Source organism: Choloepus didactylus, chromosome 13 (genome assembly GCF_015220235.1).
Source record: "Choloepus didactylus isolate mChoDid1 chromosome 13, mChoDid1.pri, whole genome shotgun sequence".
Lineage (NCBI taxonomy): Eukaryota > Metazoa > Chordata > Mammalia > Pilosa > Megalonychidae > Choloepus > Choloepus didactylus.
This window is the reverse complement of record NC_051319.1, coordinates 47,981,504-48,002,223: the sequence shown is the minus strand read 5'-3', so window position 1 is coordinate 48,002,223 and position 20,720 is coordinate 47,981,504. Positions and strand designations below refer to the sequence as shown.

The following is a 20,720-nucleotide window of genomic DNA, read 5'->3' as shown; positions in this document are numbered from 1 at the left end:
CCTTACTCTTTCTCCTTATGGCAATGGGAATGTTTATCCTATGAATGTCCCTCCTTTGTATATTAGAAGCATATAACTTGCTCTAAGTCCACAGATCCAAAGCTAAAGGAAAAGTATGCCTTAGGACTGACCACACCTATATTTGATTTTGATGGGATCTTGTACTTAACTATTGTTACTGAAATGATTTAAGTTTCTGTGGTATTGTGGGATGAATGTATTTTGTATTTGGAAAGAATATGTTTTTCTGGGGTCCAGGGGGTGGAATGTGCTGGTTTCAATGTATTATGTCCCCCAGAAAAAGCCATATTCTTTGATGCAATCTTGTGGGGCAGACAGAATAGTGGGGATTAAGTTGGAATATTTGAATTAGGCTGTTTGCATGGAGATGCGCTGCACCCAACTATAGATGATAACTGATGGGATATTTCCATGGAGGTGTGGCCCCACCCATTCAGGGTGGGCCTTGATCAGTGGAGCCATGTAAACGTGCTGACTCAAAGAGATGGAACTCAGTGCAGCTGTGAGTGAGGTTTTGAAGAGGAGCAAGCTTGCTAGAGAGGAACGTCCTGGGAGAAAGCCATTTTGAAACCAGAACTTTGGAGCAGATGCCAGCCACATATGTTCCCAGCTAACAGAGGTTTTCCAGACACCATTGCCCATCCTCCAGTGAAGGTACCCAATTACTGATGTGTTACCTTGGACACTTTATGGCCTTAAGACTGTAACTGTGTAGCCAAATAAACCCCCTTTTTATAAAAGCCAATCCATCTCTGGTGTTTTGCATTCCGCAGCATTAGCAAACTAGAACACTAACCTACATATAAAATGTTATTATATCTGTCTTCTTCCACCAAACCATGACATGATTAAGGACAGAGATTTTTATCTTAATATAATCCTGCACAAAACTGGAACATAGTGGTCACCAAATAAGTGATTGTTGAATGAATGAAATTCCAAAATGAATTATGTCTTTCTCTGAATTGTGCATTTTGGTACAAAGTAAGGCTTTGCCGAGTGTTATGTTACATGATAAAATTCATGACAAAACATTATTTAATATGAAAATTTTAGTCATGGCTTCTCTTTTATACTGCTTTCAATATAGTACATTCAATTTAAACCTCAATATATAGTACAAAAACAGTACTATTTATAAAGATTTCCAAGGAACAAAGTTCAGTGAGTATGCACCTAAAAGTACACATGTATTTTTGTATCTGATTCTACTCCACAGAACAGACCAAAAAAACACCACTGGCTTATTCACTTAATTTGAAAATTTTTAGCCTCCTTTCTTTATCAAATATAATTGCAGGTTATCTAGGATACCATACTCTGGCCTTTCACTATAATATGAAAATGGTTATTTTCAAAGATTTAAGAACAGGAAAGAAACCTATTCAACTGGATTCAAGGACCAACACTGAGCAGTGTCAAATGTCTTGCTCAAGGAAGCTAGTCAAAGCACCCATATGCTATTTATTCCTTAATTTCCAACTCCATCTTTTCCTATAAATTTTAATTTTCAATAAGAAAAATAGCATTTTTCTGTTGCTATTGTGACAGGACCCACAACCATTAGAGTACTATAAGAAAATGATAGAGAATAAAGACCATAGAAAGATATGTATACACATCAATAAAGAAATTTTCAATAGCTCAATCAATCTGAACCATGCATCAGGTACTGTCCTAGAACCACAGGAGGTAAATATGAATAAAGTCTCTGCTCGTAATTGAGAAATCAAGAGTTACCAAATTATTACAATTACTGAATTATTATGCAGATGCCTTTTTACTTTTGACTATACTGTGAACAACTAAAAGTAAATACCTAAATCTACTGAAACTCACTGAACTGTAACCCAGATGCCTTGATCTTTGAGAATGATTGTATCTTTACCTTGGGATTATAAAAGCCCCATTATAACTCATGACTGGCCCCACTTGCACTCCCTTATCTTGTTTTACAACTTTGAAGTCTTGTGATCACTAGACAGCCCCTTAATGCTTATTAAGGGACCTGAGTCAGCCCAGAACTAACCCTCCTCAAGTCCTAAGCTATCTTATTAGACAAAGCTAGACCTAACCAAAATTGGCCCACCTGACATGTGCAGTAGCTTAAAACCTTAACCTATAAGTGACCTATACCTCATTACAATACTAAAAATCGTGCCCATCATCATATTAAGGCCACCATTTTCTGTGACTAGGCACATAATCAATCTCCATGTGCTCAATAATTAGAGCATACCTAATTTCATCTTGAGCCATTATACTCATTATCCTAAAACCTGCCCATCTTTTGATACTATAAAACTTTCAGAGTAACTGCAGTTCAGTAAGACAGATTTTAGGCCCATAGGCCATCTGTTCTCCTTGCTTCGTGTGGCAATAAATTCTTTCTCCCCTTGAAACCCTGATGTCTCAGGAATTGGTCATTTGTGCGCATCAGGCAGAGAACCCCCACATTTGATTGGCAATATGCTCTCAAGGAACCTATAGTCCAATGGATGTAACAGACTGCTAAATTGATGACTGCATATAGCAGATTAAGGACTCTTTAGAGATATGTATGAGGCATTATGAAAGCACAGAGGAAGAGTCCCCGGCAGAGCAGGACAACTTAGGTAACGTTGCCCAAAGTAAATGACAACAATCCATTTTCATCTTCAGGAAGCCATTATTCTAAATAATCTATTTTCCCTCACTACATCTACACCCAACAGGTAATTTCTTCCTTCTCATTTACTCCAACCTCCCCTCCTTCTGCTATGTTCAAATTGACAACTTTAAGACTTGAAATGGTTTGGGCTAAAAATAAATAACAACTCCCTTGGTGGCATCTCTAAATAAAGCCTCCATTGTTCAAGTTACTATAAACCTATGAATAAAAATTATATTTCTGTGTTACTTCAAAGGTAATATCATTCTTATTAGAACTCAGCAAAGGTTTCCATTGAAAATGAATAAATAACCTTCCCCAACCAACTTCCCTGATGACACAGTCTATTATCTCTAACTCACACTCATAGCCAAATCGTCTTCCTATTACCTGCATGTACTTTTCTTTAGGACTAGGACATAGGTCAGGCAAGAGAGCACCTAGGGAACAAAATGTAAAGAGACACTCTCAGAGTTAAGCAAGGCCTCCCTGCAATTACATGACCTTGAAAGTGAGTGCCTTAAATTTTGTGTCCTAGGCTCCTTGCCTCACTTTTTCCTCTGACCCTGCTTCCCTTTCTATTTCTATCCTTTGCACTTCTCCAAAAAATAATATCTTTTACTGCTTCAAAATCCAATGCTGACAAACCAAATATCTAAAAATAAGAAACTCATTTAAATATAATTTTACATCCATTTCAAATCATGTTTTCAAAAAAAATCTTGTTCATGATATGATTTTAGGTAAAAAAAATAAATGAGGCAGGAACACATATATAAAAAAATTTTCTTTAAAACTTTTCAAATGAGCATGCATTGCTTGTGCATAGTAATAGACCTTTGTTGTTTCTAACTCTGAACCATCTACCTTCCCTTCTTTTGGTAAAAATGTTTCAATTTTCTTTTGTTGAACTCCCTTCTAATTCTCTAATCCATGTCATTTTGGCACTAATCACTCCCATTCTCACATTTTTGGAATAGGTGCATGACCCAGGTCTGGACAATCAGCATATTCCCTTTTCCTAGTGGTAGTTCAGGAATGGGTATGTGACTCAAAACGGAACCCCAAATTCTGCAGGAATGAACAGAAAAGGAAAGTTCTTTTTCAGCTGAGATTGCTAAATTGAAAGAACACAGCAAGTACCTACCTGACAATGAGTCAACCCAGAGGTAAGAAAAGCAAGGGATGGAAAGAGAAATGGAGAAAAATCTGAAAACAGTTTGGTCCTAGAACTAGTCACATCTGAGTTCATGTGAGTTCAGCTGTGACTAGATCTAGCAGTCAGAAATTAGAATTACTGTTAGGAAAAAACTTTCCCTGGATTTCCCACATTCCTAAGCAGTAAAGGCCTTCTGAGTAAGGGTACTACATGGATATTTGCATGAGATCACGTTACCTAAAGAGAGAGACTGCTTCAGTTTGCTAAAGCTGCCAGAATACAATATACCAGAAATGGGTTGGCTTTTACAATGGGGATTTATTAGCTTACAAATTTACAATTCTAAGGCTGTGAAAATGTCCAAATTAAGGCATCAAGAGGATGATACCTTCTCTGAAGAGAGGCCTCCAGCATCTCTGTCACATGAGAAGGCACATGGCTGGCATCTGCTGGTCCTTCTCTCCTGGGCTGTGTTGCTTTCAGCTTTGGCTTCAGTGGCTTTCTGTTTCAGCTCCTCTGGGGGTTTTTTCTCTGGAGCTTCTTTTGGTTTCCTCTCTCTGCTTCTGTATGTATTTTATCCTCTCACAAGGACTCCAGTAAAAGGATTAAGACCCACCTTGAATGGGGTAGGTCAGATCTCAAATGAAATATCCTAACCTAAAGGTCCTACCCACAATAGGTCTGCACCCACAAGAATGGATAAAAGAACATGGCCTTTTCTGAGGGACATAACAGTTCCAAACTACCACAGAGACCTCCAAAGAGCTTTAAAGAAATAAATTCCTCTCCTTCTCTCCCTGGAGACATTTACTTACATTCTAGGGTAATAAATCTAAAGACACCTTCCCCCTTTTCCCTGGAGGAGATTTTGTAATACACAACCACGTGTTAACTATAGCAACTGAATTACTTTAAACTAGTTTTGATTCATAGCAACTGAAATACTTTATAAAACCAGATTTTATTCCTATTATATTCTTGATATATAGAATGGCCAAACCTTAGATGAACTGTAACCCAAATATATGGTAATGAAGCAAAAACCTGTAGCTACTGTAAGGCACTAGATAATAATGCTTTATTGTGTGGCTGCACAAACCTTATCTGTAAATTTAACGTTTCTTAAAGACTCATCAGTGGCTCAGCCAGTAACTCCTTGTCTTAATATCTGTTAACATTTGAAGTAGCAACACTTGAAACTGTTGTAAGCCACTGAACTGTAACCCAGATGCCTGAATGCTTGGATAATGATAGCTTATATTGTAAACTGTGACTAGCTCTGCCAAGACTCCCTATCTCAATTTAAGTAACAAGACAACTTGTGACTGGCCCCACTTGTATCCCCTTTTCTTATTTTACAACCCTGAAGGCTAGCGCTCCTACACTTAGTCCCCTTAGTAATTATTAATGAAGTAACATGAATCAACTCAGAATTAACCATCTTGCTCATTACCCTAAGTCTGTCTGCCTTTGTTTGAATACTATAAAACTCCCCAAATTTCTGCAGTTTGAGGAGATAGATCGGAGGCCTGCAAGTCCTGTTCTCCTTGTACTGCACTTTGCAATAAAAGCTCTTTCTCTCTTTGAAATCCCAGTGTCTCAGAATTGGTCATTGAGTGCATCAGGCAGCAAATCCATGTTTTTGTCTGGTATCAATTTTCTCAATGAGTAATATCTGTCCCTCTGGGGGGGAGGATGGGCGGCTATGTTTGCAGCCTACACAAACTCAAGAGTCCCTTAGTTTCAAGGTTCCTCTCCTGTGAGGCAAATCCACTGCATGCATAGATAAATATCTGGTCTATTTGGTTGTCATTATATCACTCTAACACAGGGATGGGCCATGGGGAACCAGCACTAAAATATTGTTCCGGCCACTGTATTTACTGTGAGTAATAAACCATCTCAGTTTTAGACCCAGAATTCTTCTAGTAGTGTATGTGGCAGGCTAACCTGTTGGCTTGTAAGTAGGGTATTCTCAGTCCCTTCAGAGTTTCAGACTTAACAGTTACATAAGACACAAAATATTTTTTATTATTGATTAATTCACTCAACAAATATTTACTGAAAACCTACTAAGCTATGTATCATGAATTTTCCTACACAACAAAAACAAAAATTTGTACCTTCATGAAGATTATATTCTAGAAGGAAGAGACCAAGAAAATACAAAATAAATAAGTAAAATATATGGTATTAGGTGACAATAAGTGAGATGAAGGGAAAAAATGGAGAAAAGATAATATGAAGGATGGGGAAGAGAGGAGATTTCAAAATTATATGAGGTGATCAAAGAAGACCTTTTTTCAGATAAAGTGATTCTTGAGTAAAGATCTGAAGGAGATAAGGAAATGAACTATGTGGCTACCTGAAGTAAAAACCTTCCAAGCAGAGAGAACAGCAAGTGCAAAGTCCCTATTCAAGGAAGAGCAAGGAGGATAGCATGCAGAGAATAGCAATATCTGAGTCCAGAGAAAGATCCTGGATGAGGGAGCGCAAGACCAACTATATCTCATTTTAAGGACTTGAGTTGTTACTCTGAGCTACATGGGAAGCCACCAAAAGATGCTGAGCAACAAAATGACATGATCTCCTACATTTTTAAGATGACAAAAGCTACAATTTTGAGACCAACAATAGATGCAAGGAGACTTGTTAGGAGTTTCGAGGAGGAAAGAGAAGACAGTGTTGAACTAGTGTGACCAGAGTGGAGGTGGTGAGAAGTGGTCAGATTTTAGATATATTTTAATCCAACAGAATATGCTGAAAGATTGGATGAGGGGAGTGAAAGAAAAAAAATAGTCAAGAATAACTTCAAAGTTTTAGACCTGAACAAATACAAGGGTGGGAGTTGCCACTTACAGAGACGGGAAGGACTGATCTTTCAATTAGGTTTCTGACACTGGCATCCAAAAGCCTAATATAAAAATTTATGTCAGACATCAGGTGATACAAATGACATCTCTAAAATGTGGAACTGATTGAGTCAATAATGGATAGTGAAGGGAATTTGGTATCCCTCTATTCTAGGTTGAGAATTATTAAGGGTCAGCACTCCTTAATAAGCAAAATAGCTGGCAGATTTCCACCTCTTGTGAATTAGACCATGTGCCTACTGAAGATGGAACTGTAGGGGACTTGATAAAAAGTTAGGATGTTGGTACACTGGCTACTATGTTGCAATCTTTAGTCAGGCTCTTCAGGAAAGGACACTTTTGGTCAAGTCTTAATAAAGGGGCAATGCTTAAGTTTGTCACTGCAAATCCAAGGGTGATAATCTTGCAATTTACAAGTGAAAACTGAATATCCATCAACTAAAATAAGATCCTTTAACCATGCAAACACAAGGTAACAGCTAAATCTGGGATGTGGGAGAAACCTGATACGCTAGGCTCCTCCCCAGGCATCCTAACAAAAAACATGTTTACCCATATTATGAAGAACTATCCACCAAGAAACAGTCTAGGAGCAGAAACAAATTAGTTATGCATCCTTTCCCCAAGCAGTTGCTCTAAATAGCCTAGAGGCAGAGGCCTAAACTAAGTATATAAGGCTTACATACTTATGATCTGCAGGATTTCTCAACCTCAGCACTAGTGACATTTTGAACTGGATAATTCTGTCCTATACACTGCAGGATGTTTAACAGCATCCCTGGTCTTTACCCACTAGATGCCAGTAGCACCACCACCCTCACTAATTGTGACAATTGAAAATGTCTTCAGACATTGACAAATCTCCCTGGGGGGGCAAAACTGCCCCCCTGTTGGAGAACCACTGGGTTCGGATGATGGGCAAAAACATTTAGAGATATACCAGGCAATGGTTTGATTCAAGGACTAGGATTTGGGTTATGGGTACTTGGCTGAAGTTGATTCACTGCAAATAAACTAAAAACCTCCTAAGCCTATAAGAAAGTTGTATTGCCTAAGAAACCCCCCAAAAACAAAGGCTTGTTAGTGCCTAACCCCTGCGACAGTTCCCTGGACCCCCAACTCCTCCCAACAAAAAGTAGGCTAATAGGCTGCTAATGCGTACGGTTCCCAGTAAAAGAATCCCTCCAAACACCCATCTCTGCTGTGACCACGAATTAAAAACGGGATATTCTCCCTGGTGGTAGAACCAAACACAGCTATATTGGCTCACCAAAAATCTTACTTCACTGCCAAAGCAGAGAGTCCTTGCCACCATCCCTGTTCAATGAAATACATATACGCTGTGGACTGGGCATCTCTGTGAGTTGATTCCCCTTTTTCTCTTTTCCAAATGGGGGTTTTTGTTGTCCTTAAACTACTTTCCTTCTATCACTAACCACTGGCTTTATCAGTAGTCATATTTATAATTTAACCATAAATTACTAGGCCCATGAACTCTATTTAAACAGAACAGACAGAATTACCCAGGGATTCTAGACTTAAAGCCAGATGCAATAATTAAACGAGGCTTTGAGTTGTCTTCCTTTGTTTCAGGGTAGGTGGTGAAAGTATTGGAAATTGTAGGTGAAATATGTTAGGTGAGGGCATTTTTTCAGAAGAATTAGAGAGAGTGTCTTTTTGTTATGCTTGCCCAACATCCACCCCACCCCCCTTCCCATAGTCACAGCACCTTCTTTTTCTTTTAGTGAACCACCCCACCCTGATTCTCAGTCCACATGGGTCAGACATGGCTGACCACACTTCCTCTTCCCAGTTCCAGTAGTTAGTACCTGCTCTAGGTCTGGCCTATCATCATGAGCCATCCCCCTGACCACAGAATCAACAATGGAGACATGATCAGTTTAATTCAATGAAACATAATTCCAGAACTTTTGCTAGAACAATGGATAAGAGAAACTCTTTGTTTACAAAACTAAAAGAAAGTAAGCCTGAAGCCACCAGAGGGTTCCACATGGAAAAAGCCTACGTGAGAGAATATCTAACACAAGAGAAAGCCACTGAGCATGTTCTGAGGCCATTGTCCGAGCCCTGAACTCATCTGTGCCTTTCGAGTACAGGCCTGTTCTTCCCAATGTCCTAAGCTACTATGAAGGTACTGAAGAATCTATTAAGCATTATTATCCCAATTAGCAGATGAAAAAAACTGAGGCTTTAAGAATTAAATCATTTGCCTAAATTCATACAAATAATTACTAGAAGCATAGATTCAACCCCTGGCCAGTCTGGTTCCAACATTCATGCTCTTTCCACTACTCCACACTCCTTGTACGGAAAGCAGTCTGACACTTCTCGATGCTTTATAATCATCTGTAGCCATAAAGTACGTCCTTACATGGAATGAGTATTCTATTAATATTCATAATTCACCAAAAAAGGAAGGCTCATATGCCTTCCCTTCTTCCAGTCCCATTCTACAATAGCTTGCCTCTTGTCTAACACATTTTTGCATTATTTTTATAATGTAGGCACTGTGAAGGACATGTCTCTTTCTTTACCACCTTCATCCATCCTCTCTCATAAATCATTATATTATTGTATATAACCGCAAATGTCTCTGAACTAACTCACTGTAATCCTGGAATACCAGTTCCAGTCACAGGGTAAATTTCCAAATTACAGGTAGGAAATCAGAACCTTAAGAAGGGGCCATCACCAAAGTCCAGCTAGTGTTATGTCAATTAATATAGTTAACTGTGAAATAGTCAAAAAAGGATACCCATGTTATCCTACAACCGAGAACACTGTTGTTTATGTCACTATTTTAAGATATTTATAAGAACTACTTTAACTTCTAGAAAGCAGCAACTATTGATATAGTCAAATCCTTCTAAACATTACTGTTAAGTGTAGGAGGGAATGGAAAAGAGACAGGATTTATGTATAAAAGATCACTGATGTTTTTAAGAGACTTGCCTAAAGACCATGAGTAATTTTTGGCACAGCTGGAACACTCACTGAAAATGTTTCACAAATCAACTTTTGTGCCCCTACAAGGCATGGTGCACCGATTCACATCCAGATCAAAGACTTGCTGAATTCAACATTCCATTCTTAAACGTATCCAACAATGTCTACTTTATGGCTAAGATTCACTGCTTTCTTAAGTCTGTCTGCTTTTTCTTCACTTCCAGCAGCTGGCTTTCTTTTTCAGAAAAAATTATTTTACAAAGAAACCATGTTTTGTCACTTCACAAAAGTTATAGTACAGGACAACCTCAAACACAGAGAAAAGCCAAGGTGAGAAGTGGACACTGGGCAGTTAGCTAGTGTGCCAGTTTGGATGTATTGTGTCCCCCAAAACGCCATGTTCTTTAATGCAGTCTTGTGGGGTTGATGTATTAGTGTTGATTAAGTTGGAATCTTTGGATTAGGCTGTTTCCATGGGGAAGTGACCCACCCAACTGTGGTTAATATCTTTGATTAGATTATTTCCATGGAGGTGTGGCCACACCTACTCAGTGTAGGTCTTGATTAGTTTACCTGAGCCCTATAAAAGCTCACAAACAGAAGGATCTCAGGGTAGCTAAGTGTGACATTTTGGACAGCAGCTGCAGTCAAGAGAGACACTTTGAAAAACGCACAGGAGCTGAGAGTGGAGCTGGAATACAACCTGGGATCAGCAGATGCTAGCCATGTGCCTTCCCAGGTAACAGAGGTTTTCCGGACACCACAGGCCTTCCTTCAGTGAAGGTATACTTATGTTGATGCCTTCATCTGGACATTTTCATGGCCTTCAAATTGTAAATTTGTAACCAAATAAACCCCCTTTATAAAAGCCAAAACATTTCTGTTATTTTGCATAACGGCAGCATTAGTAAACTGGAACAGCTAGGGTCATGTATATCTTACCATCTCACTACAGTGAGAGGAATTTATCTAAGCAAAACTGCAAATGTTTCAATACGGACCTTTGGAATAATTCTTTTTTTTTTTTTTTTTGATTTCATATAATTTTCACATCACAAAGTATTTTGATTTTTTCAACCATTTAAAAAAACATAAAACCATCTTAGTTCATAAGTTGCACAAAAACAGGTGGTAGGACAGGCCCGTTTACCTGGCCCCTGTTCTAGTTACTATCCCAGCCCCAGGGAGTTTGCCATTCATTCCAGGAGACTTCTAGATTTTTCTAGAACTTGATTTTACTTGACTTACGATAAATAAGCTTAGACAATACTTAGCTTCCAACTGTAATATTGTGTCTTTATTCTTTTGGTAAAACTCTTCCAAAGTTAACAACTTCTATGATGAAATGCATAAAGATCCACTTCAAATGCTGGCACTGCTATGAACATGGTCTCCTCCCTTCAACACAGAATTAAGACTTTTGGTTCTTATCTTTAATATTCCAGTCCCAGAAGTAAGTTAACTGTAGACTTCATCTGAAGACAGTCTTATGCTGCACGGCAGTTATCTACAACCAGGCGCTAGCTTCTCCAGGAATACTACAGGATGAATTTAGTTTAATAAAACTAAGAGGCATTCTCTCAAATGAGTTTAAATGCATTTTTATTTTTAGGCAACCTACATGACATGTTTTTCTTAAAAACAATGCCTCCGCTCCAAATAAATCAAGGTCAAAATAAATGAGTTCAAGATGGCATCAGTCCATCTGTCTAAGTCCTGGTATCATGTGGATGAAAAGCAGCAGCCAATTATGATGACAGGTGATACATCCAAGGAATTGCCAAGTTTGTTAACATTTCTCCATTTCTAAACCATCCTTAAAGAAAATCATATATGGGGTCACACCATCCTCACAGTACTCCAGGAGAGCAACCATACCATCTGGATTCATGTTTTCACCAATACAGAACTGATAGTTTTTGAAATTAGCAAGGATGTGCTTGACTTGTTCTGCAGCCTGTCATAAAAGGTTTTACTCTTTCTGGTCTGTTCTTCTAGTTTGCCTTTGATTGATTCTATGTAATCTCTGATATACTTTTTATAGGCTTCTTTTGTGAAGCTAGTTTCCTGCAAGTGATGGTTCATGACAATATCAACACCGGTGACGACTGTGCTTTCGGTACCTTCACCCTCGGGGCCTTCAGCAGAGGCATTTCCACCAATGAGCGAGTCATCAATGCCACCCTCTGTCCTACTGACCATCTTCCCCTCCACCTCAAGGCACAGACCGTCCGCGATCTCCCAGATCTTGTAAATGTCGGAGAACATCTCATCATGGCTGATGAGGTCCCGGTAGATGATCATGATGGCGGCTGGAGGGAGGCGGCGGCAGCGGCGCTGGCGTGGCAGGAGCCCGGAGCTCCGAGAGAGCGCGGAGCGGCGGAGCGGCACCAGGGGGGGGGGGGGGAGCGGGCGGAAAAGCTGGAATAACTCTTGAGTAGCTTAAACAGCTGTCAAATCCAGGAATACTAAGGGTTTAATATTTTCAGACTTTTATCATTTGTATTTATTTCAGGAGAATGAATTTTAGAATATGAAAGACCTGAGTTCAAATCCCAGTATCACTTTATAACTGTTTTTCCCTTGGATAAATAATGTAACCTCAGATTCACCCCTGATCACAAAAAGGATATATAAGCTATCCAATTCATAGGGTTGTCATGAAAATCAAAAGAAATGTACTTTTGGTACTAAAGAAATGACAATGTCTCCATCACCACCTTCACTCACAATAACAGATATCTGAATCCATGAAATTTACTCACACTTTTGCTGACAGAAACTGTTTCTATTCCCTTGGAGGTTAAAATGTTGAGGGGAAGAAAAAGGATTGTGCATCAGCAAATAATTACAATACCATATGCTATAGTATGATATGAACATATATACATATACATATATACATACACATATATTTAGCAATAGGAAGGAGCCTCTTTGTAATAAGTTTCTATTGTAAATAAATCTAGATTAAGATTCCTATACTTTGTCTAACATAACTGCTTATTAATGATTGGGGTCGTGATTCATCAAGTTGTCATTAATATAATTATCTGAGACAACTATATTGTTTACTTCCCCTTAATTATTCTACTACTGCCAATTTATCCAAAACATGGAAAGTAAAGTGGCCTGAGAAAGTAATGATACTTAATCAGAATATATAAATTTGGCATAAATTCAGAATGGATGTGAAATGTGACAGTGACTAAATCTGTGTCATTACTAAGTCCACCATACATCACATACTCAATACTGAAATAAAAAGATACTTGAAAATGTTTCCTTCGCCCCTTGAAAATTTGCAAAACCTTAATGAAAGCTGAAATGATGGTTAACCTGTATAAGAATATACATAAAATATACATAGAAAGTATGCGATTTCTGAAGGAAATATAATTCAAGAGCAAGTCAGGACATTTTACAATCACAAGCATGAAGCAAGAGATGGTGCAGGTGAAAGGGCAGCTATTGACCCATGTATTCCCAAAACCGAATACTGGTAGAAGAATAAAATGCATTTTTTTCTTTCTAGAATGTGAAATTAACAAGAAAGCCTTATCAACAGATAAGAGTAGCTTGGGAAATCCTCCCAAGCCCATGACTTTCAGAGATGAGAAAGGACACAGACAACAGAACTGTTCAACTCCAAAAATGAAACATATACCCAAGAAACAGCAGCAAGCAGCAAGCTTTAGTGACCAAGAACTAACTTTTCAACTTTATGACAATGCAACAGGCTTTGTGATTAAGCCAGGTACGCTCTTTCGTTCCAGAAATGTCAGCACACAAGGTCAAGGATAAGAATTTCTGCCTATATATTAATGAAGTAATGCAAAGTCATCTAGCCTTCATTTTAGAGGCAAAATTCTCTTCAGCAACTTTAATGACTCAAGTCCTATTTATAGAATTGTTTAGGGTTTGAGGGGATCAATTAAATTTTTCAATTAAATCTGACTGCATTTTATGGAGATAGTTATATCCTGGTTTCACAAAAGTTTCTGGAAATATCACTTGGGAATATCACTGGTCTACTGAACTAAGTCTTCACTTCTATTACACACATTTTACTTCCATGAAAATGAGCAATTTAAAAACAATCTCATTCACAGCAGTGTAATTTTAAAGGTGTATTTCTGACTGAGCCTATGTAAAGAGCATTCTTACATACTAAACAAGCCTAGAATATAAAAATTTATTTCAAAATGCTAAGGTTTATTATCAAAGACATCATAATTAATGGAGTATTAAGAGTTTCCCCTCCTCCAAAAATGATTAGTCCCTGTATGAAAATAGTTTCTCTGCAAGTAAAATAATTTATACTGGAAAACTGACTTCAGTTTTTCTACACACATTTGGTATTATTTTACTTAAAAGACAGGCCATGGTGCTGTTGTTCAAATATTTTAAAAATATTCATGAGCAGTTACTCTACCTTTTAAATGTAAGACTCTACATTATCAATTACATAAATTAGTTTAATAATCTTTTCTTCTGTACCATTACATGACGAAAAAGCAAAAGGGCAAGAGCCATTCATATCAGGAAAATGGAACAATAACTTAGATCTCAAATGTGGTACCATTAAATGTCTCCAGTTTTGATACGCATAGTAGTTACACATTTTTTATGACTCACTTCCTTCAATAAATCAGAGTGGATTCTACAACGATGTCATTCCCAATCACTTGCATTCTGATATACTTTCTTGAGTGGAAGAGGAAGGTATGGAATTAGTCAGCACACTAGAAAATTACACATTAGAATATGTCACACATGTGAATATCTCATACTCTGATGAGAAAAAAATATTGAAAATCACTGATATACATCACAAAATCTTTGTTTTATTGCTGGATGAGACAATGAAAACTATCTAGTTCAACTCCTAACTCTTTATCCAGTTCAGTGTTTGCTTCACTATACCCAATAACTGTAGGCTGGTCTGTGCATTTAAACTGTGTGTTCTTTCTAACTTATAATGCTATACTTAAAAAAACATACATACTGAAATAGGAATATTTGTAAAATACTGTTCCCCAAAAAAAACTTAAATACATCAGCAGGAGTAGAAAACATACAACTAGGAGTTTTATGTATTATTGAATTTGAAAATAAAATTTAAGTTTTAAACAGATTAAGTAAACATGGTTCAAGATGGGGGAAGCAGCTAATTAGAGATTTGAGAAATAACATTTAGCTTATCTATACCACTTTTAAGCAAATGCTTGCAGTTTAAACGAAAGGAATTTAGAGCACTAATGCAACAACAGATGAAAATCTAAGGTGAAAGAAAAATAATTTAGGAATCCAGACAAACTGGAAATATTTAAGGGTTAAAAATCAATTAACAAGTATTTCTGATTGTCCCTACTATGATACAGTGTTCTAAAAACTACAAAAGACCTGATAATCTGAGCTATTTCTAAGTAATTGCTTTGTTTGTACGAATGCAAATATCATTCCATTTAAGAAAACTTGATATGTATTATTTTAATTTCCTATTTCTGAAAGGTAGGTACTTTTAAGATGGTAGAATAAACATTTTAATACCAGGAAAGACAAAACCACCATGTAAGAAACTGAATTTGGAAGTGGAAACTTCCTAAGTTCAAGCATGATTCTAGGAATTTTACCTAGATGGTCTCATTAGTCTTCATAACAACACTGTGAGGCAATTTTACTACCCCAGTTTTATAGACAGAAAAAACTACGGTTTATAGATTAAGTAACTTGCCCAATATCCTACAGAAGAGGAAACAGGACTGAAACCAGATTATCTGACTCCAAAATAAATGGATCTTCTTTTACTACACCCTACAACCTGGCAAGAAATACCTACAGTAAAATTTTCAGTCTTTTAATTAACAGCTACAAAAGGATACAATATCAAGCTTATACTGAGCGGTGATGACCTTATTGTCTGAAAATTAGCTATAGTTTGATAATTATACACACACACACACACACACACACACACACATATATATGAAATAATTCCAAGTTGTACAAGACATTAATTTTAAACAGTTGAATATACAATATCGCAGAAATGGAGAAATCTGAAAACCTTTGTAGAAACACACTAAGTAAACTTCATGTTACCTACATACTCCAAATTTCAAAGAAAAAACTTGAGAGACCCGTTATTTTGTCAGGCATAACAGAAGCTTCATATGGTTAACTAGGATTATGTTTATACTTATGGAATAAGAAAGAGTGACTAGTTGGTTGCGTTTAATTCCCTTGTTCTAATTCTAATTTGTCCTCTATTTAGTCTTTTCACTTTCTTCCAAGATCTCAGAGACTCTCTTCTAATTTTGGGTAACTAAGTCTCAAATTCAGGAACTCCTTCAACTTTAGATATATATACAGATACAATGACATGAAAACCATAAAAATTAAATAATTGGTAAAACGTTACAGAAGAAATTAAGTTTTGGATATTTTCCAAAACATTAACTATGGGGTAATTACTAACTTTTTTCCTTCTCCATAGTTTTTTTAATTGATTTAAAAGCATTTAATTTTTATAATAAAAACAAAAATAAGAAAGGGAAGGAGGAAGAGAGAGAGTGGTTTGGGAATGAGGGAGGGAAAAGCTGGAATTTTCATTTTAAAAAATGTAAACATTTTATTCCTTGCAAATTAGCTGACTCCTCAAAAATTTGGAGCTACCACTAAAGTTCCAAAACTATGGCATGCTTGTTCCCTTTGGTCTCTCAATAGTATAGCAGGTTAACCATATGTAAGCATGACAAAGGCAAATGAGATATGAAACAATAATGAGGCAATCCAGAGAACTATAAATACTAACACATAGTTCTTAATCTCAATATTTAAGAAATTAATTATGTAAATAAGGTAAATATGAAAATCATTTAGGGTAAAACTGAAAACCAAAATTCAAATAATTAATGAAGAGTGCAGGAATTTCTAAGTATGGAAAAATTACAAATCTAACATACAGTTTATTATAAATCAAAGTTCTATATTAAAATTTTTTTTAACAATACCATGAAACACCACCCAAGATTGTTTTGAGTCCTATCAAAATCCTGACTTCAATCTCTCTGGATTTAAGATAATTACTTCAGTCTCCATGAAATAATTCTACTAAAATACATTCACATTTTTAAGCTTTCTTTTTCAATTACAAACTACATTTTTATTCCAAAACAACTTATATAACATTTATCCAAATTTTTATCAAAACATTGCTAATTGATAATACCTTGGACTTCTCTCCAAAAGACTATGCTCATTTAAAAATTAAACACAAACTATAATCTACTAACCCAGGAGTCCAATTTTAAAACAAAACTTTTATTTTTAAAACTAGTCATTAGATTTCCTTTTTTCTATTACTGAAATGCAATTTATTCATCTAGGCCTTGATTTACTAAGATGATGACTTCTTACTCATAAGATAGCTCTGTAATAGCCTCATGGAATTAAATTTAGTTTTTATGAGCAATATTTCCATCTACAAATGGAAATAAGTACCTTACAATATTTTGGTATTAAATATACTTACTGATTTTTCAAAGGTGAGCATTTAAGTTTCTCTGTTCCCCAATATTTACTATGTAACTGCTGTCTTGAAAACATTACTGTTGTCTAGGTGGTGGATATTCATTGTATAAATGAACTTTTCTGCATGTTTCAAATTATTCACAATAAAATACTGGAAAAAATTGGCAAACCTGTAATGTTCACAGACCACAGTTACAGCTACCTAACAGCTGAAGAGGAAATGAAAATGATTCACCTAACAAAAGTCTGAGTTATTTCTTCTAGACTTTTGACATCAATCTTTGAAGTAGTACAGAAGTTGCATTAACTGGCCACTTAATAATTTCAGATGCTGTATATTTAATGCTGCCAACCATCAGTGCAGAAGAGAACCAGATCTTCATCAAAGGTTATCATGAAAGAAAACAGAAAAGGTTTGCAAGTATGTCTGTATACTCTCTTAAATACTCCCAGTACCTCTGGAAGTATATTTTCCTTGGCTAAAGAATATTAACAGAAATGATTTCCTGGATTACAAAAGATACAATCAACCTTCCTTTGATTCTTCACACTGACAAACTTGTGGCTCTTCACAGATATATCTTCCTTGAGTCCACACAGTATATCAGGACTACAACACTGCACTAGAGAAATAAAAATATTTAGCAATTGTTTGTTTTAATCCTGTTCCCATCCCATAGGGTGAAAAGTAATTTCTAGTCTGTAGTCACTGAGACAGTTTGGGTCTGTTACTGAATATGCAATACGGTGACTCAATTCGAGAAACTTCTTTATCTTAAAATATCTGGAGAAAGGGAAAATGCTACTTCACCTTTACAGCAGTTTAAATCAAAATGATGTTGAAACCACTATGAATATATGCAGCTTCTGAATTACAAAGAGAAAAACTTGATTTTTTAAACCTTAAGGCATTATAAAAAACGGAAATAAACTACCAGACTTAACAAATTATTAGATTTTTGGATTGCACAGCACTGGATATCAAAATCACAAATGCACAAAGTAAAAAGCCACACCTTCCAGAAAAACTCTTTTAATTTGAGCATAAAGTACCCTGGCCCTACCAGCACCTGCCTAATTAGCGTGTTTCAAAAAGTTTACCGTAAGAGAGACCGCTAAGGCAAAAAGTTCGCCTGAAGGAGCCTCCAAACGGCAAACAACCCTATAGGGCAAAGAGAAAACAGAGCAGAAACTGAACCCCCGTCCCCGCGCTTTCTGCACACAGGAGTCTATCTGCTGATTAACCACCTCTGGCCAAGATGGAAAGGGGGACAGGAGGTGGGAGGATAAACGCGGGAGACGGAGAAGTTGGCACAAGGGAAAGGGACTGGGGAAGGACTATGGGTGTCACGGGAAACGACAGGACTCCCAAAGTGGGAACTGGGAGAACACCTCCGGGTTGCGGGTGGTCGCACCAGCTGTAGGGCGGCGGCGGGGACAGGAGAGCGGAGAGAGAAAGCGGTGCGGGCGCGACGGAAGGTGTCTACAGTACCCCTACCCCACCCTACTCGCTTAGACCCCCGACTCCGCGAGGGGGCGGAGCCAGCCCACGCGCCACCGCCCGTTCGCGCCAGCACCCGCCCCCTCAGCCTCCTGGTCCAGGGTGGGTGGGAGAGGCGGGCCTCGCGGGGCCGAGTGTACAGCGCGGCCCAAGTCCCAACCAGAAATGTTCTGCCGCGGGCGGGAGGATTGGCAGTCAACCCCGCAGCCTGCGGCGGGGGTTGAGGGGGTTGAAGGGGTGGGGGGTGCGGTGGGAATGGCTGAAAGCGTAGGAAGAGCACTCGGCGCAGCCACCGCCGCTATGGCCGAATTGGGCGCCCCACTGCGGGTAGGGGGTATTGCCCCCGCTCTCGGCTTGCCCTCCCTCTCCTTCCCCCCCATCCCCCGGCGTTGCCCCAGGCAACAACGCCTGCAGCCGGCGGCGCAAAACGCACCTACCTAGAACCTGACAAGCAGGAGCCCCTCAGACCCAGGAGCCAGTCACCACCCCGTGTCAAGGAGGCCGGCCCAGCCAATAGGTACCGCTGTCACAAACCTCTACAGCCAACCCCGCTGCACTCCGGTCTCCGGGCACCCGCAAGGCCACAACCAATGGGCGTGGGTGGAAGGCGGGCGCTGCCGCCTGGCCCCCAACCCCCCTTCTCCACCTTCGTCACCTCCCAGGAGGCGGGGCGCGGCCGATTATCCCGGACCCCGGAGGGGGCGGAACTTGGGCTTGAGGCCGGGTGGGCACGCGCGGTGCTGCGGCTGCAGCATGCAGTAAGAGGAGGCGTAGAATCGTGGCTGTCGCGCTCTGGGCTCCATCCGCGGTTCGGGTGGGGTCCCGAAGTCCGCCAGCTCGCGCTGCTCTTCCCGCCTCTGTAAGCCGCTCCTCCTTAGCCCAAGACCTGCGCTGCCGGAGTAGGAGTGAAGGCGGGAAGGGACTGGAGGCGGTCGGCGGCGTCACAGGAAACTCTGGGAGGCTCTGGCTGCGGCCGGGAAGTGGCCGCGCCGGGGGTGATAAGCTGGGGCCTCCTGGAAGGGAGTATGGCGAACCCGCAGCCGGAAAGGAATTCGGAGGGTGGGGGCGGAGGCGTGATTAAAATGTTAAGTGTGCCCGTGGGGTGTTGGGCGAACCCGAGAGCTGAAATCTCCGGGAAAGAGAAACTGTTGTGGGGCCACGGACCCTCCACTCCTAAGTTTGCAGTTGTTCCACTAATAATCTGTCACTTTTCGGTGTACGTTCCTACATTGTACTTGATTTCTTTAGAATGGTTTTGTACCTCTCCAGTGGTCTCATTCCTGTATTCCCAGTGTATGGGATCTTATTTTTTAGGAGTTAGACACTCAGTGCTAGAATTGTGATGCATGGTAATTAAAAAGCGTCCAGCAGGTCTTGTGAGTGGTTCACTATGATAAGTCTTTAAGAATCTAGAATGCATAAAGACCCAAACTGGTTTCTTCCAGTGAAGGCTGTTTCTGAAGCATCCTTCACCAAAAGAATTTGGTGGAAAATGAATAATGTGAACTAAACAAAGACAACCAGGTTATCTGTACTGTATGAGATGTTTATTAGTCACTATTCAAGGGTGTGACGCTCCCATGTTCCTGTAAGCAGAGTTTTTAAGGCATTGTATCTTGTACAGTGGTTAAACCACATTCTTTGCCTGGAGCACATCTTTAAGTCAACCCACCTTCACCCTCCCTCTCAAAGCTTTTGAGTTATGTGGAGCCAAAAAGGAGTGGTGAATATTTTTTCTAAACAGGTTATTTATTTAACCACTGTGAACAACCCTAGAATAGAAAATCATTTAAAGCTGGACTGACCTGCTGTTTCAAATATTTTCCAATGTGTTGAGACTAAGAAGTTAAAGAAAGTGATAACTTTTTAATTTGTTCTTTGTGATTTCACACTAGGTGATAACTTATAGCCAAACTACAAATAAATTTTAATATGTTTGGTGTGTATTATATAGTGACTTAATTGTTCAAACTAAGCATGTGAGTAAACCTCTTAAAGTAGAAAAGAAACCAA

The 20,720-nt window shown here is 38.7% G+C and overlaps 1 protein-coding gene and 1 pseudogene across 11 annotated transcripts in view; both read right to left on the bottom strand.

The window, feature by feature from the left end:
- Positions 1-19,434, bottom strand: part of FER (FER tyrosine kinase) — a 615,744-nt gene extending 596,310 nt beyond the window's left edge. For 4 of the 11 annotated variants that reach the window (XR_005211344.1, XM_037800964.1, XM_037800967.1 and 1 more), the window contains exon 1: positions 19,145-19,314. The gene's annotated coding sequence lies outside the window, so the exon portion shown is untranslated. Of the gene's footprint in view, positions 1-17,441; positions 17,554-19,144; positions 19,324-19,362 lie in introns of those variants that run through there. The other 7 variants (XM_037800959.1, XM_037800960.1, XM_037800957.1 and 4 more) reach the window with 7 other exon arrangements.
- Positions 11,256-11,989, bottom strand: LOC119507818 (annotated as a pseudogene).
- Positions 19,435-20,720: the final 1,286 nt, after the last annotated feature.